We start from the raw sequence: 22,910 nt of genomic DNA, 5'->3' as shown, positions 1-22,910 counted from the left end.
TTCCTCTACCTCCCTCAGGCCTATGAGTCATAGGTTTTATCACTCTTGCTGGTCTCCCAGTGCCTCAGTATGCCTTGTTTGTCCCTCTGCCAGTTATCAATTTATTGCTTCTCAGCTCAAAATCCCTGCAAATGGTTCTCCTTTGCCAGCTGGTTCTATGTGAAGCTTTGTCAATAGAGGGTGTTAGAAGGACACTACAAGGCCATTACAAGGAAAGGACCTCCCTTCTTTGTTCCTGTGTGCATGCTCTCCAAAGAGGTCTGAGTCTCAGCCTCGGGAGGCTGTACTAGTCCCCTTGGGCTGCAACAAAATACCATAGACTGGTGGCTTAAACAACAGAAGTTTATTTTCTCACAGTCCTGAAGGCTGGGAAGTCCAGGATCAAAGTGGCAGTGGAGTTGGTGTTTGGTGAGCTATCTCCCCTCGGGTTGTAGATAGCTGCCTTCTCTCTGTGTCCTCACGCAGCCTTTCTTCTATATGTGTGCACAGAGAGAGAGAGACAGAGAGCGACCTTTCTGGTGACTCCTCTTATAAGGACACTAACCCTGTTGGATTAATGCCACACCCTTTTGACTTAATTTAACCTTAATTATCTCCATAAAGACTCTATCTCCCAATATAGTCCCATTGGGTGTTGGGGCTCCAACATACGCATTTTGGAGACAGACAATTTGGTCTGTATTAGAGGCCTTCTTCTAAACTGCTTTCTTGTTCACTCTCCTTCACCAAAGAGGTAGCTGCTGCTTTCTGCATTTTCTCCTTCCAGACTCCTTGAGTTCTGTTTTAGCCTCTTTAAGTAGGTGACCACTTTCGCTAGTTAACCATTCTTTATATTAGCTTTCTCTGTTTAAATACTGATTGTTCCTTACCGGACCTTGACTAACACAGTTGGCTTAACTCTACCCCTACCTCCACGAGTAGTCTTTTTACTAAATTATTTTCAATTCCAACTGAGTGGACCCTCTGATATGGATAAGGTGCCCAGAGCTGGCTGATCACCTGGAGACTCTGATAGTATGGCCACTCTTTGTCCAGACTTAATACCTTGTTCTCCACAATGACTGGTTTTAAATCCTCAATCTCCTTCAACTTTGGTCCCGCACCCTCTACATATCCCATTTTCTTCCCTAAACTCAGAGGATCCCTGTCTTTTCAAGTCTAGCCACTCAACTCTATCATTTTTACTTTGAATTTACCTCCTCACCTTGCCCTGCTACACTGCATCAGGGCTCATGTCGAAGAAAATTGATGACCCATCACAACATCTTTATGCACGTGTATTTTACAGGAGGAAAACGCAGACACAGAAATCTCTATCTTAAGTCCATAAATTCTAGTGGAATTTATGATGGGCTAGTGAAAGGCATAACTTGAGGAGGGTCTTTTGCCTCTGGGACTGCTCTGATTCTGCTTTCTCCCTCATCTGCCCAGGTGAAAGAAGGCAGAGATGTGGCTCTACATGCACAGAGAATCAATAATCAGGTTAAACCCACCCCTGCTTGATGTTTTGCTGATAGTCGATTCTTTGGCTAGATCGGTTGGTAAATTTTTATTAGTTATATTGATATTCGATAGGTTTTTGTCCAAGGCCACAGAGTGAGTTAGCGAGTGGCTCCACGAGTGGTGGTTGTCTAGGACTTCTGATAGTGCCCAGTCCCATGTTTCATGCTGTTGGATCTAATTTTAGGCAGAGGAAAGACCACAGTGGGCGAATTTTTTTTTTCAGTGCAGTAGTTGTTTATTCTAGTTAGAAATTTGTTTCCCTAACAATTTCCTCTGAGAACTTAAATTCAAATTTAAAGTGTATTTCTTTCTTTATACCCAAAGTCCTGTAGATTTAGAAAAATATTACATTTTTAATTAGAAAATTTGTATTAATTTGTGAAGAATATGGAAACTATTGAGTGTTACAGAGAACAGAAAGAGATCTGATTAGTTCTTACAAGCCTGTAAAAAATTATTTTAAAATGTTGAGATAATATTTTGTGTAACATTTCATATTCTTTTTTCAATTAATATTTTTGATAAATATTTTCCATTGTATTACAAGCTTTAGTAAGCATGATTTTCAATGACTGCATGACTATAATTTAAAATGTTATAGACTAATTGGCCCCATATGCTTGGCTGTAGGGGTGACTGAGGGAAGGTTTCAGTTAGGGAAATCAGACAATCTGTTTTTAATTTTTTTGGAAAATAATTAGAGGCCATTGTTATTTAACCTCCTTGGCTGCTGCTTGGGGAAGAAGTGAGCTCAGGATCTTCTCGTGGGATTGAAGGATGCAGAAAATTTCCTGCCTAACATATGTGAGAGAAATCTGTCACACACAGCAAATCCAAAAAGATCGGGAAGAAAAATCACACAGGTAATTGAAGGGCTTAAGATAATGGAGCTTCGGAAACTCATATTTGATTCTGGTGGACCACACTCCCCTCGCACCCCAACCAAATGCAGATGCACATTTCCCAGAGCTGCCTCACAGAGTGCTGGATGGCTGCCAGCAGAAGCTAGTCTCCCAGCTCGTAAAGCTGAGATCTCTGAGTTTTATTTTCAGGTATCTTTTATTCTCCAAGCATTGATTTGGTTTAACATTTCACATACTTTAAAGATGCAAACAGAAGGAAATCAATGTGAAAATGTTATTAGTCTCATCCACAGAAACATCCTTCTCTTGTCATCTGAGCAGTTATATTGCCATTGCTTCTTCAGAGACTATAATTTCTGTTGATGCCTGTCTACGCTTGACATTTTTGTCTTATTAACTGATCTATTTCTCTTGTTTATTCTCCTTTGGCATGAAAGTTGTTAGACAGATGCACACATTTCATATGAAATCTTTGGGATCTTTTTAAATCCCCCTTGCTCCTAGCAATAGTCCACCTATAAGAACTGTCACCAAACTAATCTGGTCCTGCTTTTGGTGTGTGAGTGCCTAGAGGCCTCTTCTGTGTATAGTCCCATACACCGTCAACCTGAATGGAATGTTGAGCAGGGTGTAAATTACTTTCCTAAGTTGTATTTTATAGTGGAGAGAGAGAGAGAAAAAAAACTCCTGTTTCCCAGAGATACAGCCTGACCCAAAGCCTATGCATTCATGTAATAATCTGTGAAATGCAATAAGTCCTGACTTTCACTTTTTAGGAGAAGAAATTCACATTCTCTTTCCCCCCCACCTTTAGAAAACATATATGCGTTGGTTTTGCTCTGAAGTTACAAGTGAAAGAGCAGTTTCGGAATGACAGATGAACCCTTGGGAGAATAAAAAAAGGAAGTCTTAAAATAGTCTCACTGGCAAACTGAAAATATAGGCTACTTGGCCCACCCTTCAGCGGTCAGGGCCCTGGCTTGTCACTGAAGGGTCAGTGTCACCTGTCAGAAGGTGAGGCCAGCAAGGAGCAATTTGGATGGTCCTGTGAAGCCCACATTAACTCATATTATTGCTTTATTTTTAATGTGCATTTATTTAATGATGTCATGCTCTTTTTTTTTTTTTTTTGCTTGAGGAAGATTAGCCCTGAGCTAACATCTGTGCCAACCTTCCTCCACTTTATATGTGTGCCATCACCACAGCATGGCTGACAAGTGGCGTAGGTCTGTGCCCACGATTCAAACCCATGAACCTGGGCCGCCGAAGCAGAGCGTGCCAAACTTAACCACTACATCATGGGGCTGGCCCCCACGTTGATGCTCTTTTATATATTCATTGGCCATTATCTATTTTTTTTCCTACAGCATTGTGGGTTTTTCCCTTTATAATTTAATACTTTCATAGCATTTAGTTAAAAATTTTAAATTATTAATCTATAGTTTAATAAAGAAAAAATAACTTCTAATGGTAAAACTTTAGAATATAGAGTGAAAAATAAAGTCTCTATTCCATTTCTATACTCCAGTTCTCCAGTTTTGCCTCTCTACTGTTAACCATTGTTATGTATTATTTTGTTTACAATGTCTTTGATATATTAGGCCCCAAAGTCTTCCCCTCTCCTTGTTCATCTAGCTTTGTGGAGATAGGTGACAGTGATGCTCAGTGAATGTGACTGAGAAAGAATGGCCATGGTTGTTTTGGCCATAGCTGGGAAATTCAAAACATTGGCATTTTAGAACTATTTGACTTTGAGCCCCACATTTCTTCTTTGCGGTTCCCCAGCGTCTGCTATCATGGCTTGCTAGCTTGATCTTGATAGTTGGGAAAGGGTACTGAAGATCTCAGCCTTGCTTGAATCCTTGACCAAAAGATCTTACATCCTCCTTGGCCTTTCTTTCATAGCGCATTCTCCTGCATTATAAGGGCCTCCTTGAGAAAATCTCCTTTACAGGCCCAGGTCCCCAGACTCTGCATAAGGAATTTTCCTTCTCATAGGAAGTGAACAGGGTTAACAGATTGTGAACATCATACATCTTTCTTAAATCAGTCACTGCAAGCCCTATCCACCCCTTCCTGAAAGATGGGCTGCACATCACCACTGAAGGTAGAGGACAGGGAATCCCACACACACAGTTTGAAGCCTCTTGGTTTAGAATCCCTGCTGGTTTGCTTGTAGTAAAAATTAATTAATTAGATATAATGAATATATAATGATCTATAAACATAGTATAAAATTCAACACACTATTTCAACATATATGCTCTACAAATAAATTGAGAAGAGACTTAACTATTTATGCCCCAAATAGGATGAAAGAAAGTTATAATTAGATTTCATGTTGTGTCTAAAATTTTGGCCCTGAGAAGATGATGAAAAGAGTCAGAACACTTTCATCACTACTGTGATCCCTGATTTTCTGGAAGAGCTGTCCAGTAACCCTGCAGGAGTTGGGCTGTGGGTTAGGTGAAAATCCCCTCTAGATCCATCCTCAGTGCCAAGAGAGCCGTGGAAGCTCCAGGATCCAGTGTTGTTTGGACAGTTATAGAATCCTATCTTTGTCACAGAAAAAATGATGTACATAGTGTTTCTTCATGTAATGAGCTTGGATACCACCATTCCATCCTAATGATCAGTATAAAGCTGAACAGACTGAAAAATTGACAACTCTTCTAGGATCTGTAAGAGAGGTGAGGACACAGGACAAACAGCTGCCCTCAATATTGGAGAGACCAACAGGCAAACACAGAGAAAATCCTACCGGAGCAGAGACTCATGTGTGAAAGCCACTGCAGGAACCAGCGCCGGGGCAGAAGAACCAGAACTGTAAGGTGGGAACTGCTAGAGGCTTGGTGTGGACCACTCTGAGAGTTAAAAACTCCAGGGGGACCCAGTCATAGGGAGCTCCCACAATTTTATGAGATTTACCTTCAGTAGCTAGAGCAGGCTCCCACAGTCAATATTGGGGGAAAAAATCTCATGGTTCCAGCAGCAGGAGGGGGAAAGGAACCATCTCCAACTATGCTAGAGTACTTTGTTATAACATGGTTTTCTCTGGAGAAACTAGTTAGGCAGAACCTAGCCTGCTGGGTTATTATTGGAGACTGACTGACCTGGCTGAAGGGAAATACCCAAGTCCAACCCACTCTGGCCATCCTCTCCCACCTAAGGGGGAGAAAAAATTAAAAGCACTTGTGAAGTTCATAATCCAGAGGCACAGGCACACTAAAAGACTGAGACCTAATCACAGGACTATGGAATATTCCTCCCACCCTCACCTCACCACCACATTACTAAAGGCCTAATTACAGCAGTTCCTTTTGCCCAGTATATAATGTCTCGCTATCAAGAAGAAATTACAAGGCATGCCAAAAGGCAAAAAACAAAATTTGAAGAGACAGAGCAAGCATCAAACCCAGACACAGCAAGGATGTTGGAATCATCAGACTGGGAATTTAAAACAATTATGATTAATATGCTCAGGGCTTTAATGGGTAAAATAGACAGCATGTAAGAACAGATGAACGATATAAGCCAAGAAGTGAAAATCCTAAGAAAGAACACAAAAGAAAGGCTAGAGATAAGAAAACACTGTAACAGAAATTTAAAATGCCTTTGATGGGCTTATCAGTAGACTGCACATCACCAAGAAAAGAATCTCTGAGCTTGAGAATCTCTCAATAGAAACTTCCAAAATTGAAAAACGAAGAGAACAAAGATTGAAAAATAAAAGAATAGAGTATCCAAGGACTGTGGGACAACTATAAAAGGTATAGCATACATGTGATGGGAATACCAGAAGGAGAAGAGAGAAAGGAATAGAAGAAAGATTTGTAGTAATAATGACTGAGATTTCCCTAAATTAGTGTCAGACTCCAAGCTTCAGATCCAGAAAGCTCAGAGAACCCCAAGAATAATACATACCAAAAAAAAAAAAAAAAAAAAGAAAAAGGTACCCCAACAACAACAACAAAAACCACACATAGGCATATTGCTTTCAAAGTACAGAAAATTAAAGATAGAGAAAAGGTGCTAAAAGAAGCCAGAGGGGAAAAAAACACCTTACCTATAGAGGAACAAAGATAAGAGTTACATCTGACTGCTTCTCAGAAACTATGGAAGCAAGAAGAGAGTAGAGTGAAATATTTAAAGTGTTCAGAGTAAAAGAATCCATCAACCTAGAATTTTGCACCCTGTAAATTATCCTTCAAAGGTGAAGGAGAAATAAAAACTTTCTCAGACAAACAAAACTTGAGGGAATTTGTTGCCAGTAGACCTTCCTTGCAAGAAATATTAAAAGAAGTTCTATAGAGAGAAGGAAAATAATTAGTTCAGAAAATTGGATCTACATCAATAAAAGAAGAGTATCAAAGAAGAATTAAGTGAAAGTAAAATAAAAACTGTTATTTTTCTTATTCTTAATTGATCTAGCAGACAACTATTAGTTCAAAGTAATAATAGCAGCAATGTATTCAATTATGTATGCTTTTGTATATATCTTATGTATATATATATATATATATATATATATGCTTACATATTCCTATATATAAATGAAATAAATATGAGGGGTGGGAGGGAGGAATTAGGATTATTTTGTTATTATAAAATACTCACACGACCTGTGAAGTGGTATAGTGTTATTTAAAAGTAGTCTTGAATTAATTGTAAATGTGTATTGCAAACTCTAGGGCAACAACTGAAAAAGGAAAAAAAATATAACTGATATGCTAAGAAAGGAGAGAAAATGGAATCATTTAAATGCCCAATTAAAACTACAAAAGGCAGGGGCCCGGCCCGGTGGTGTAGCGGTTGAGTTCTCACGCTCTGCTTTGGCAGCCCAGGGTTCACAGATTCAGATCCTGGGCGTGGACCTATGTGCCGCTTATCAAGCCATGCTGTGGCAGCACCCCATATAGAGTAGAGGAAAACGGGCCCAAATGTTAGCCCAGGGCCAATCTTCCTCATCAAAAAAGAAGCAGATTGGCAACAGATTTTAGCTCAGGACTAATCTTCCTCAAAAAAAAAAAAAACTGCAAAAGGCAGGAAGAGTGGAAGACAAAATAAAAACAAAGAACAAGGGCAATAAATAGAAAAGAGTAACAAATATGGGAGATATTAATCCAAATATATCAATAATCACTTTGAATATCAGTGATCTAAATGTACCAATTAAAACACAGAGATTGTCAGAGTGGATCATAAAACATGATTAAACTATATCTTATCTAGAAAACCCACTTTAAATATAAAGATTAAATATTATATAGATTAAAAGTAAGTGGATAAAGTTATACTATGCTAACACTAATCAAAAGAAAGAAAAAAGCATATTAAGTTCAGAGAGAGCAAGGAAAGTTATCAGAGATAAAGAAGGGCATTACATAATGATAAAGGGATCAATTATCCAAGAAGACATAACAGTCCTTAACATGTAGGTGCCTAACAACAGAACATCAAACTACATGAGGCAAAAACCAATAGAACAGAAAAGAGCAATAGATGCATCCACCATCATAGTTGGAGACTTCAAAACATCTCTATCAGAAAATATTTTCTGTTCAGCTAGCAGGCAGAAAATCAGTAAGACCATAGTTGAACTGAACAACACCATCAACCAACTGGATATGTGGACACCTATAGACTCATTCATCCAACAACAGCAGAATACACATTCCTCTCAATGTCACATGAAACATTCACCAAGATAGACCATATTATGGGCCATAAAATACATCTTAACAAATTTAAAAGAAGAGCAATTATACAGTGTCTGCTTTTAGACCAGAATGGAATAAAACTAGAAATCAATAACAGAAAGTAGCTGGAAAATCCCCAAACACATGGAGATTAAACAACACACTTCTAAATAACACATTGGTCAAAGAAGAAATCTCAAAAGAAATTAAAAAATACTTTGAACTAAATGAAAATGCAAACACATCTTTTCTAAATTTGTGAGATGCAGCAAAAACAGTATTTAGAGAGAAATCGATAGCATTAAATGCATATATTAGAAAATAAGAAAGATCTAAAATCAATAAACTAGGTTTCTACCTTAGGAAACTAGAAAAAGAAGAGTAAATTAAATCCAAAGTAAGCAGAAGGAAAGAAATAATAAAAATTAGAGCAGAAAACAATGAAATTGAAAACAGGAAATTAATAGAGAAAAATCAACAAGACCAAAATGTGGTTCTTTGAAAAGATCAATAAAATCAATAATCCTCTAGCCAGGCCAACTAAACAAAAAAGAGAGGACATGAATTAGTAAAATCAGAAATGAAAGATGGGACATAATACAGATCCCGTGGAAATTAAAAACATAATAAAGGAACACTATGAATAACTGTAAGCCCAAAAACCCATAGCCTAGATAAAATGGACCAATTCCTTGAAAGACACAATCTGAGAAAACTACCATAGAATAAATAGACAATCTGAATAGGTCTATATGTATTTAAAAATTTAAGTAATAATTAATAACCTTCTAAAACATAAAGCTCCAGGCCCAGTAGGGTTCACTGGTGAATTCTACCAAACATTTAAGGAAGAAACTCTACCAATTCTCTATAATCTCTTTCAGAGGACAGAAGCATAGGGAATACTTCCTAACTAATTCTCTGAGGCCAGCATTGCCCTAATAGTCAAATCAGATGAACACATTACAAGAAAAGAAAACTATAGACCAATATCTCTCATGAACATAAATGGAAAAGTCCTCAACAAAATATTAGCAAATCAAATCCAAGAAAGTATAAAAAGAATTATACAGCACAACCAAGTGGGATGTATCTCAGATATACAAGGCTGGTTCAACAGTCAAAAATCAATTAGTGTAATCCATCACAGCAAGAAACTAAAAAACAAAAACCACATGATCATATTAATAGATGTAGAAAATACATTTGACAAAATCCAACACTCAGTCATGATAAAAACTCTCAGTAAACTAGGAATAGGGAGGAAATTTGTGAACTTGATAAAAAATATCTACAAAAACCCTACAGATGTTGTCATACTTAATGGTGAGAAACTTGAAGCTTTCCCACTAAGAACAGGTACAAGGTGAAGATGTCCCCTCTTACCACTCATTTTCAACATCAGCAAAGTCCTTGCTGCTGCAATAAGGCAATAAAAAGAAAATAAAATATATGCAGATTGGGAAGGAAGAAATAAAACTGTCTTTGTTTGCAGATGACATGATTGTCTCTGTAGAAAACAAAAAAAAATCAACAAAAAACCACTTCAGGAACTAATAAATAATTATAGCAAGCTTGCAGGCTACAAAGTTAAGAGACAAAAGTCAATAAATTTCCTATATAACAGCAATGAACAAATGGAATTTGAAATTCAAAACATAATACCATTTACATTAGTACCCCAAAAGATGAAATACTTAGGTATAAATCTAACAACATAGGTACAAGTTCTGTATGAGGAAAACTACAAAACTCAGATGAACAGAATCAAAGAAGAACTAAATAAATGGAGATATATTCCATGTTCATGGATAGGAAGACTCAATATTGTTAAGATGTCAGTTCTTCCCAACTTGACCTATAGATTCAATGCAATCCCAGTCAAAATCCCAGCAAGTTATTTTGTGGATATCAAGAAACTGATTCTAAAGTTTCTATGGAGAGACAAAAGACTCAGAATATCCAACACAATATTGAAGGAGAACAAAGTTGGAGGACTAACGCTACTCTACTTCAAGACTTAGTATAAAGCCACAGTAATCAAGACAGTGTGGTATTTACAAAAGAATAAACAAATAGATCAATGAAACAGAATAGAGAGCCCCAGAAGTAGACCCACACAAAGATAGGCAACTAATCTTCCAAAAAGAAGCAAAAACAACAAAATGGAGAAATGATAGTCTCTTCAACAAATGGTGCTAGGACAATTGGACATCCACCTACAAAAACATAAATCTAGACATAGACCTTACACCCTTCACAAAAATTAACTTACAATGGATCATAGTCCTAAATGTAAAATGCAAAACTATAAAATTCCTAAAAGATAACATAGGAGAAAACCTAGATTACCTTGGATGTGGTGATGATTTTTTGGATACAACATCAAAGGCAAACGAAAGAATAATTGATAAGCTGGACTTCTCTAAAATTAAAAACTTCTGCTCTGCAAATGACAATGCCAAGAGAGTGAGAGACTGGGAGAAGCCACAGACTGGGAGCAAATATTTGTGAAATATATATCTGATAAAGAACTATTATCCAAAATATACAAAGAGCTCCTAAAACTCAACAATAAGAAAACAACCTGATTAAAAAATGAGCCAAAGATCTGAACAGGCATTTCACCAAAGAAGATATACAGATGACAAATAAGCATATGGAAATATGCTCCATATTATACGTCATCAGGAAAATGCAAATGAAAACAATAGGTTATAGCTACACACCTATTAGAAAGGCCAAAATCTAGAATACTGGCAACACCAAATGCTCATGAGGATGTGGAGCAACAGGAACTCTCATGTATTGCTGGTGGGAATGCAAAATGGTACAGCCACTTTGAACACACTTTGGTGGTTGCTTACAAAAGTAAACACAGTCTTACCTTATGATCCAGCAATCCTGTTCCTTGATATTGACACAAAGGAGTTCAAAACATTTGTCCACACAAAAACCTGAAAACAGATGTTTTTAGCAGGTTTATTCGTTTAATTGTCAAAACTTAGAAGCAACCAAAATGTCCTTCAGTTGGTGAATGGGTAAATAAACTGTGGTACATACAGACATAGCATATTATTCAGCACTAAAAAGAAATGAGCTCAGACACCATGAAAACACATGGAAGAAGCTTAAATGCATATTATCAAGTGAAAGAAGTCAGTCTGAAAAGGCTACATACTGTATGATTCTAACTATATGACATTCTGGAAAAGGCAAAACTATGGAGACAGTAAAAGATCAGTGGTTGCCGGGGGTGGGAGTCAGGGACAAATAGGCATAGTAAAGAGGATTTTTAGGGCAGTGAAAGTACTCATTATGATATTATAATTATGGGTACATGTCTTTATACATTTTTGCATACCCATAGAATGTACAACACCAAGAGTGAATCCTAATGTAAATTAGGGACAAGGCGCATATGGGCAATCTCTGGACCTTCCTCTCAATTTCGCTGTGAATCTAAAACTTCTCAGAAACATAAAGCCCTTTAAAAAATAAGGTTGATAATGTTTTCACATTGTTTTTCGGTATATTTAATAGGAAACAAGGGGAGAATGAAACCTTCAACTTGGTTTTCTTCACTTGGTATTTTGCAATTTTCATCTCATTCTAATGCAATGAATCAAAGAACATACTAAGACAGAGAAGGAAAGCATTTTGTTGGTTTGCAGACTCTAAAATATAATAATTTTGGATCTTGCCTCAAACTCCAATATTCAAGACTCTCAGCTTCTCTGGACCCCATTGATGTACCAAAAGTTTACATCAGCCATTTCTGGTCTGGGTCTGCTCTCCACTGCTTGAGCCATGGGTCTGTGTGCTGCATGCCTCTCATGCACCATTTCAAACCATCTTGGTTCTACCTCTTACTTTAGCCACCTTTATAGCAATCAGTCACATAAGGGCTTTTACTGCCTTCTTGCAGGTGAAACTTGGTAGTCGCCACCTAGCCTTGGGCCCACACTAAATACCTCTTGATTACTGCTCCAGGAGCTTCTCTGACGCCACCATGTGGGATGCCCACAGGAACATACTCAGTACTCAGTATTATACAATCTGGAAACGTGGACAGTTAATACCCTTCAGGCTACCCTTGATAACTGATGGGACCTGATGGATGAATGGTTTCCCCTTTCATCTCCCTGGTAACAGTTCTAAGATGCGTTTCATAAGACTCCTCAAGTGTCCTGTGGGATCAAGCACCAATTGCCCATAGCAGTAGTTAGGTCAATCACAGATCTTTGAAAAAACATTTCATTTTCCCTCTTTTCACTCTTCCTGTCTATTAGCCCTGTTGGCTAAGATAACATTCCAAATACACTACCTGCACATAAATCTTCGCCTCTCGCTATTCATTTGGAGGAAGAATGCAGATCCTTAAGATGGGCTTTTGGAAATGACAGTAAGGAACCCAATGCTGATATTATTAGGGTTGTGATAACCCCTGACATGTTGTAGTGTCGGAATTACTAAGATTCTCACTTTGGGGGTGAATTGGGATGATGAAGCAGTCAGTTGAATGATATGAAGATACTGGTAATTATAAGGATTATAGAGTTGGTTGGCTTTTAAAAATTGCTTTGGAAATCTTTGAAAAAGGAAATGACATGCTCAAGTCAGCCCACCTGAAGGCGTTGCTGTGAAATCCAGAGGGACTCTATGGGTTTGTCCGAGGAGACCCTTACAGTAAACAGAGATGTGCTTCCCTGCCGTGGGAAGTGCAGGATGCAGACAGCCTCCAGCTGTCGGTTCCTTTAATGTCTGCCACAGCTGCAAAACAGCACCGTCCCTACTGTCATGAGCTTCCCAGGGCAGCCCATATGAGGTACCTGAGTGAGGCAGGCACGTGCAGGTCTAGGTGTTTCAGCCTGCTGAGTGTAATTCCAACGGGTAATCTGGGCTCCAGAGTTTCTTGCCATATTGGCTGAGGTTATGTCAGGTCTGTATCACACTTTAACTTCTTCCTGTGTGCAATCCTGCTGCCATCCCATTCCTTTCACAGGTGTCGATTCAAAATAAATATTTTGTACTTCAAACTTCAGTTCCGTGTCCGCTTCTGTAAAACCTAACCAATGGCATCCCTCATCTTCTGGTGCTGCAGGGCTAAACTGCTGAGAATCTGGCCCAGCTTCTAACTGTAAGGATAACAGAACTGGAAAAGAGACTAAATATGCATCTTTGACAGGTCTTCTATGCCAAAATATGGGCCCTAAAAGCAAAGAGTTGAAGCCTGAAACCTAGAGTGGAGATGTTTATATGGACTAGCCTGAGTATATTAAACTCCCAGATTTTTGAGAACTCATGGAGCAGCATAACCAGCTCCTTTTCCATTGCTACTGAGGAGAAGGCTCCCCTGCAAGATATAACCTGTGGTAGGTACCCTACAATATGATGCTTACCCTTCCAAGGGCTGCCCTGTCACCCCATTCCCATTGCCTCCAGATGAAAACCTAGGTTATAATATAGCTCAAATGAGTAACTACAGTCCTCGGTGCAAAAAGAAATAGATTACATACCAAAGGAATTGCAGTCCCTGGGTAATATATACCAGCAAAAATAGGAAACGTGTGGGAGTGGATCTTGAGATAAAAGAACAGAGCAGTGGGGAGGAACATAAGGCTACAAAGATTTTACTCACATGAAGTGCTCTGCCATGACCCGGGGTTCAACATCCTAGCAAGGGGTCCTTGGAGACAGTCCTGTTACACAGCTGGGATGGTTCCTTAAAAACTGAACATGAGGATAACCTATAGTAAATGAAGTGAAGATACTGGAACTGCCTTGGGAAAGATATAAGGAAGGGTTCAGAAGGCTCAGGGAATTGAGAATGCTACAGCTGATTAATTATGTGAGACTGGATAACATCTTACTTAGGAGATCATGGAGGATACCCCCTTCATTAAGGCAATAAGATACACGCAGATGAGGGAGATGCTGTCATCTTTGAAAAGTTCGGTCGTGGTTATCTTTCGTAGGATGGGATTGATAGTAGAAGATACTTATACAGAACTGAGCTCCCTAGTATCGATGTGGATGATTGGATTCTGGAATGTTAGAGACCAGACGTCAGCAGTTAACTAACAGGTTCGAGGTGGAGGTAATTACCCTAAGGAACAGCAAAGCCAAAATAGCAATCAATCAGCATGCCTTTATCTACAGGAATCTGTGTTGATGGATCATGGTGTCCTGAGGGAGGAAATATTTATACAGCCAACTAGGATATTTACTTGAGTTGTATAACTGAAAAAAAATTGATCAGGTAAGCAGAAAGATTATGTATTAGTTTGCTAGGGCTGCCGTAACAAAGTACCACTGACTGGTGGCTTCAACAACAGAAATTTATTCCTCGTGGTTCTGGAGGATAGAAATCCAAGATCAAGATCTTGGCAAGGTTAACTTCTGAGGCGTCTCTCCTAGACTTGCAGATCTCCATCTTCTCTCTCTCTGTCTTCACATGGTATTTCTTCTGTGTGTGCACATGTCTGTGTTCTAATCCTCTCTTCTTATAAGGACATCTGTTTGATATTGTTTGCATTGGATCAGGGCCCACCCATATGACCTCATTTTACCTGAATTACCTCTTTAAAGGCCCTATATCTAATAATATCTTATGCTAAAGTAGTGGAGTTTGGGACTTCATCATTTGAATTTTGGGGGACACAATTCATCCCATACAGCTAATTTAAACTGCCTAAATCGAAAATTGTGGTCCTTCAAGTAGTTTCCAGATGTAAATTATTTCACAGACCCAGAATCCACTAATTAAAGGAGAGGCTGGGTGCCTATGAATAAGAAAACTGTAAAGCACCACAAGTGTATAATATAAATAAATATGATAAACATCTTCCCAATCTTACCCAAAACCTTACACTGGGGAAAGAGGAATAACCAGAGTTTTTGAGAGTCTGAGCAACATGGACATTAGGGCACCCCAAACACTCTCATAGTTCTCCAGTAAAGTTGGGCTATATGAAGGTCAGATGATATATTATATCCTGGCCCAAGACCATCTTACAATGGGTCTGGTGGGTCTGTAGACCAGCCCTATGATTATTTACCCAGACGCCCCAAATCATAATTTGAGTAGTTGTATTTACTTGTTGGAATAACTCTGTCGTTGGTTCCTAGAACCATGGGAAAAGAATCATTATGGTAAGAATGGCCAAGAAAGATTCCCTGAAATGTACCTCAACACCTCCATCACCAAGATAGCAAATCAAAAATAATATTTCAACTGGGATCAATTTCAGCGATTGGTGCCACCTTAAAGGATGCAGGGGTTGTAATCTTCCTCATGTCTTCATCCAATTCACCTCTCTAAGCAGGTGGCACATGATAGTGGACAACCACAAAATGTAATGCAGCAGTGGTCCCAATTGTAGCTGCTGTGTCAGATGTAGTACCTTTACTAGAATAAATCATCACAGGCTCTGGTACTTGTTATGGTTATTGATCTGTTGAATGCCTACTTCTTAAAGCCCATCAGTAAGCAGGATCAAATGAAGTTCAGTTTTACATGAGAGTCACAGCAGTACACTTTCACTATTTGCCCCATTGCTCTTTATCACAATATAGTCTACAGAGACCTGGATCTTTTTGGCAATCTGCAGAACATTATGCTGGTTTAGTATAGTAAATATATCATGCTAATTGTGCTTGGTGACCTCAAAGTGTCAAACACTATAGATGCCTTTATGCATGCCAGACAGCGGGAAATAAAGCCAACAAAGATTCAGGGGGCATGGCACACTGGTGTAGTTTTTAGGGTGCCCAGTGATCTGGAGCATTCCAGGGGAGCCTGTCCAATGTAAAGCACGTTGTTGTACATCACACTCCCTGTTGGTAAGAAAGAGGCCCAGCTGTGCATTTGGTGGGCCTCATTTGGATTATAGAGGCCATAGTGCATATGAGCTGAACCAACATCTGATGAATGGTCCTATGTCCCTGTAGCTAAAATGCACAGGTCTGGGAACAACAGAGTAGAATTAGTGTTGTCTGCTTTTAACCATCCCTGTAAGTAATCCATTTGTAGAATTTGTAGCTCCCTTTCTCTAAACCTTAGGCTCTGTTGGATTATAGATATTTCTCTGTGGAGGAATGCGTCCAGCAGGAGGCAGTAAGGGTTTCACTAAACTTGAAGCTATGAACTATCATTGTAATTAATACTGTGGTGCATGGCTCAGATACCCTCAAGACCGAGACACACATTCCATCAGCTGCTGTGGGAGTGTTGGCTGCTGATGTCTCACAATAGAGTCTTTCTCCAGGTATTGCCCTCAACTGAAGTGAGGTGGCTCATTCATCTCAGGTTACGACTCCTCCTTGGAGGTATCACACATCTATGTCTGAGCAACACAAAATAAAAAGGCGCAGTCCTTTTGTCTCAATTTGGGATCAATCTGAAGAAGCACTTCAGCTTCAGATCTCCCATGGGATTAGCTGCAGCCTCTGTTGCCACTACATTGAAGCTCTCCCTCCGCCCAATCCTACACCTCTAGCTCCTTCACAGGTGTTACTCCTGAGTGCTTTCCCACTAAACCTCCTGCACACAAATCCTCTCGGCTCCTGTTTCCTAGGGAACTGATCTACGACTATCAATTTTTGCAATGGAACAGGGAAAAGAATGTCTGAAATCCAAGGAATTCTCTGGAGTATCTTTTTGTCCTTCCTTGCTGGTGATAATAGGGAACAGGCAAAGCCAGTAACCATAGCCCAACAAGAGCATTGTAGCCAGGAAATCAGACCCCTCATGGGTAAAAGTCTATGACCTCCCACCAAGCAAGCAACCTAGACCAGCAAAAGTACTGGCTGAGGGTGAGGAAGATCTAGAATGGTTGGCAGAGAGGAGAAACGATGGATTCGTTTATGGCCTTGACACTAGCTGCAGCCTTAGGCACTGACTTGTTTCACTAACCCTCTTGCATTAAGCCTTTGCAGAATGTTGGCCAGTTGATCAGTAGATCAATTCTCCCTCCTCTCATCTCCTGGGTGGAGAGTTTTGACATGCATTTCACAAGGCTCCGTGATCAGTCTATCTCATAGGATCAAGCACCAGCTGTCCATCATTGTGACCTTTCCTCCTTCCTTCCTTCCTTCCTGCCTTCCTTCAGTCCTTCCTTCCTTCCTTCCTGCCTTCCATCCTCCCGTTGTCTCTTTCTTTCTCCCTTTCTTTCTTTCTTTCTTTCTTTCCTTCATAGCTCTTTTTTTCTCTCTGTTTCTGTCTTCCTCACCCTCATCCCTGCTCCCTGGAACCACATTCTCAAAGAGACTACCCATATGCTAGCCTCCTCTTCAGCTCTGCCTTCAAGGGCACCAAGACTAAGATAGTCTGACAGGGAGGCAATGGAGCATGAAAAATCAGTGGTATAAGAGAGAAGCAAAGGAGGTTAATATCACATAATATGTAATACAGTGAATTGAGTGATTCTTCCAGGAGACTCTGGATCACACCTTTTAGTGGGATTCATAGTGATGATGAACTAGATCTAGGCCAGATTTCAGAAGCTTAGGACTCTTTGGGTTTGAGTTTTTCCCCAGTTTGTTTTCATTTTGGCTTCACTGAATTGGAAGCAGCCTCGAGTCCCTTAGCCAATTCTGAGTACAGCATTCACCCTCTTAAAAAAACAAAAACAAACCAAAAAAACCCCATCTTAAATGACATGAGTGAGAAATTTGTAATCTCTTATATTTCCTCAGCATTTTCCTGCCTGGATAGTGTCAATGAGAGAGGAGAAGAGATTCATTTCTTTGGGTTCCATTGACAGTTTGGTATTTCTGTTTTGTTTTCCCTTTACTATTATTTTATTTTAGAAAAATAAAACAAATCCAACAGACAGTGGTTGACGCAGCTTTAGACCAAGTAATGACTAGTGCTTTCCTAGGGTGGGAAGCTTAAGGCAAATTGATTTTCCTAGAACAAACTCAGGATTTTGTTCTTCTACCATTTTTCAGAATGACAGCATTACCCTCTTCCGTCCTCCCTAGCTACAGACCTGCAGCATGTCCAACCCTTTCCAGAGAACTTAGTGAGGATCTCTCTCAAATCCCTTACGGTACAAGGAGCCCAGACAGAGATGCAGTTGCCCAGGTTCCAGAGCTGGAGTGTGTGCGGCTGGGACCAGAACCCAGGTCGCATGGCTCCCGACCCAGTGCTCCTTCCACTACTCCTCTCCTACTTTCAGTGCTCACGGTCATGCCGTTTGTTTGCCTAGAACATATGATATGAAAATCAGATAACAAACACTTTAGCGTGTAGACAACACATATTTAGCTCAAATACCCAGGGAATGGTACAGATTAAACCCAAGTCCCACATTCCATCTGAACTGAGGAGGTGGGACACACAAGTGTGGGCTTCATGGTCACACAGAACGGGGTTTGAATCCCAGTTCATTCTCCTTTCCAGCCAAATGACAGTGAGTAACCACTTAACACTTCTAAGCTTATCTCTTCACCCGTACAATAGATACAAAGTCACTTATTTCACAATACGTTTTCAGAATTGCATGTATGTATGTAAAACACTTAACACAGTGTCTGGCCCTATGAGAAGAGCTTCCTTTCACCTTCTGCCATCAACCTGTCTTCAAGTTTAGCCCATATTCCACCACATCTCTCACAGTCTTTTGCCTAAACCAGTTTAGTGGCTCCCCACACTGCCTGGTTTCATTGTTATGATCACATTTTGGTGTGTGATTCCAATCCACCCCACCAGTTCATGACTTCTCTGTGACAGGAACTGGATTCTATCCACCTTTGTTCTGTCCCCACAGCTCTCACCCCTAGATCATGGAGGCTTCCTTTGAGACACTGGGTTAAAACTCTGCAAGTATAGACCAATTTCTGAAGAGGGGAATAGCCTCTGAAATAGATATGTGATATGAAAAGATGAGTCCAGTGGGGTGCCCAGCTAATTTTCTTCCATGGACTTTGTAGTGATAGAGATGAGGGTCAGACTTCATGATCTGAGTGGGAAAATATCTGACTTACACTTGAACTTTCCCTAACAATGACCTCTGGTCTACTGGAAGGCTTTACAGTATGGCGTTTTACAGTATATGAGGAGATGATGTCCCAGATCCAATATTAAGAAAGTTTTTTTCCCAAGCTGGTTCTATGAGCAGGGGTGTCTTTACCTCCATCATCCCTACTCTTTCAGGCAATCTTCCCTGTGCAATTCTGTGAAATCATAAGTATTGGTGAGAGGATGGGTGAGGCATAAGGGAGCCTCTGTGGTCACAAGATGAGTGAAGTGATTTGAGCCTGCTAGTATTAATAATACTGCCATGTCCTGAGAATGCGTTATGTGCCAGGCATTATATATACACAGTACTTCACTTAGTCTCACAATAACCCTATGTGGTAAGTGTTACGCCTTCTCATTTTGCAGATGGGAACCTCAAAGATAAGACAAGTTAAAAACTCAAGTCTGTGTGTCTCTGAGACTCATGTTTATTTCCTTCTGCTAGATCCTCCTCCAGTGAAAGGAATTAGAACACGCCACCCCAGCATGTGCATACTGATTGTTTGACATATTGGTGATTTTGAGCTGAAGGTACTTGAGAAGCAGCAGACGTAGGAGGGGCTCTCTGACTTCCTCCTTTCTACCTCAGAGCAGATCATAAAATTTCCCCTGAGAAAGTGCCCTCCCTGTACCAGGAAGAGAAGAACATTCTTATCACCAGAGACTGGGAGTTGAAACCAGAATGGACCTGTACAAACAAACCTACCAAAATAACCCTTATCTTCCATTACTTTCCCCTCCCATATATTCCCTAGTCACTGTCCCCCAGTTTACTGTCTCTAGTCCAACGTCTCATGACATCCCCACAATTTATCATTCTTTGTGTAAAAAAGGATATAAGTATTTGGGCCTAATGGCTTCTTTGGGTCTTCATTTTCCTTCTTAATATCTTGTACACATTAAAAAATATATATATTAAGAAATTGGTATGTTTTCTCCTGTTAATCTATCTTATGTCAGTTTAAGTCTTAAGCCAGACATGTAACCTAAGAGAGCAGAAGGGACTCTTGTCCTCTACACCAGTACTGATGACCGTGAGGCCTTGGATATTATTTACCATACTTGAACATGCTGACCCAAATGCAGAGGTAGATTGAGTCATAACAAGCTGGAATGTTGCTTTCCTGGTCTTCAGAAGTGGGTGTGCATCTCCTCGCCTCTGATGTGGGTTGACTTGGCTCACTGAATCAGATGGGCCCCCCTAAGAGAAGTTGGTTTTCAAAACCATGCGTTTTTAAACTCAAGCAGTTTGAAACTATTAGTCACACAAGTGAGAGATTCTGTTTAATATGTGTCCATTCTTAGGCTTTCTTTCAAATACCTGGCTCCTGAAGTGTATTTAAGTGAAATTGGATTTACACAAAATAATGTACACACAACTTCTTGGAAACACATCCACGGTCAAGAGTAAGTTTTGCAGACGATTTCACTGGGGGATATAAAGGGCTTGACATCACCAGAGCTCAGAAGAACTAAGTAATAAAGGTAGAATGAAGGGAAATCCTGATCACTGAAAGTTTTAATAAGAAAAATGTGTTTAAATTTGGGAATCTTTAATCTTGTGTAGCCTGAAGAAAGAAAAAATTATTTAAAACAAAAGCTGAGTGCAGTTGCTTTCACATACTTGAAGCAGATGATCCATCTCAGGAGCCAGGAGACGAGGGAGAACACCTTCATGGACCTTGTCTGTCTCATTGGTAAGTCAGCCTACCCTATCTCTGGCCTTACATGGCCTGCAGAGCAAAGGCCAAACAAAGAGAGGACAGAATTCTCTACCTAATCAAGTGGGTTTCGAAGGGTGGCCTAGGGAGGAGGGGAAGAAAGAGGCAGAGGCAAGAAGGGCATTAGGGAGAAAAGGTCAAGTGCAGGCTGGGATGTGAGCAGTGGGGAATTCCCTGTGGGGGAACATTGCCAATTAAGTTTATGTCTAGGAAAATTTATGTTTGCAATTAAATTTGAGATTTTGTTACCATCTCTGTGTTGTAATTACCCAGCATGCTTCCGAAACTTCCTAAAAGTGTAGTGCACTCAGCAATGATGATTTGGTGACACTCTCAGGGGAAGGAAGGAAGGGCTTGGTCCTCAAGATGGGGGAAGTGAATCAGTGTGGGGGTGGTAGCTGGGGGATCAACGGTGCATAGTCAGCTCAGGCTGCGGTAACAGAATACCACAGGCCAGGGTGTAAACAACAGAAATTATTTTCTCACAATTCTGGAGACCACATGTCCCAGATCAGTGTCAGCAGGGTTGGCATCTGGTGAGAGCTCTCTCCTCAGGCTGTGGATGGCCCCCTTCCCCTGTGTTCTCACATGGCCATCCTTTGTGTGTGCGTGGAGAGAGAGAGGGAGGTGTCTCTGGTGTCTCTTCCTCTCATAAGGACACCGGTTCTGTTAGATTGGGCCCTACCTTCAGATCTCATTTAATCTTAATTATCTCTATAAAGGTCCTGTCTTCAAATTACAGTCACATTAGGGGTTAGGGCTTCAACATAAGAATTTTAGGGGGACACAATTCGGTAGATAACAAAGGGTAAGGCTGAAAAACTGGTGACAGCAGAGGTGCAAGATGTGGCATGTGCTTACTCAGGAATGGGCAGGAAACAGCTCTCTCCCCAAATTTACCAGAAATCATTCCTAACAAGGGATGGGCAGAATCCTTAGTTTTGTATAACAATGTGTATCACTGAATATTTTCTGCTCTGTTTCTGTGCCAGAGTCACCTTTCCCAGATTTCCACCGATTTCTCTAAGACAATTCACAGTCTACCCTTCTGCCAGCAGAACGTTGGGGTATGTAGGGTCACAGATAGTTTTATTAAGACAGTGTACCTGCGAGGGTTCACAACAGGGCTTACAGAAAGCAGGAAAGGTGTTTGTTTTCTCTTGAAAAATCGTACCTTTTACCAAGAGAAGAATCTTCTTTATCAAATGAGAATATGTATAACCAAAAACACTCACCAAAAAAACGCATAATCACTAAACTGTCACAGGGTCTCATGGTTCAAGAACAGCTAATGAAGCTATTCTCAGCAAAATGGGGCACGTGTTGGAAATGGAACCCTCCTCCTCCCAGAGTGGTGCCCAGCCGGACTGAGGATGCGTGGCAGAGCTCCGGCCCTGCCCTGGGGGTCAGCCACTGGGAGCAGCAGGGCATCTATGGGAATGTGGGCAGCCCTGTTCCTGGGCTGTGGATATGTTCCCCCACCTTCAGAGCCAGCCTCTTCCTGAGCAGGAAAACGATAGATTCTACTCCACACACAAGCACATCAGGCATGACTTTCCTGTTAGAACAATAAGCACAATGTATTCAAAAGCACAATTGTTTGATTACAGTTGCAGTTCGCAAAATACCATCTTGAGATGCTGGGAAGGAGAGGTTTAGCTCAGCTCGTTAAAGTGTGTGAGTAATGAAACAGGGATCTGTGCTCCATCTTCACCCAGGAGGCGGTGTGATGTTATGATTCAGTGCATGGGCTTGGGAAGCAGACCTACCTGAGCTAAAATCCTGCCTCTGCTTCTTCCCAGCGTCAGGGCTTTGACTTCTTAGTGCTTCTTCACACATGAGCTAGCGATAATGACAGTAACTATATTATAGGTTACTGCCCGAGATGATGCGTCAATTCTCTTAGCACAGTGCTTGATACTTAGGAAATGCTCAAACAAATGTTTGCTCTAAGTAGAGTGTCATTTAACGAATTGTCCAAAACTCATCAAGTTTGAGACGGAAAGGGGCACTGTTAGTATTTATCCTGGGCCAGAGGCACAAACCGAGACTCTCCCAGTCAAACCAGCCTGTAGAGTTGCCCTAGCTTTGAGAATGA

Source organism: Ceratotherium simum, chromosome 33 (genome assembly GCF_057802395.1).
Source record: "Ceratotherium simum simum isolate JZ-2026a chromosome 33, ASM5780239v1, whole genome shotgun sequence".
Classification (NCBI taxonomy): Eukaryota; Metazoa; Chordata; class Mammalia; order Perissodactyla; family Rhinocerotidae; genus Ceratotherium; species Ceratotherium simum.
Note: the sequence above shows the minus strand (reverse complement) of the source record.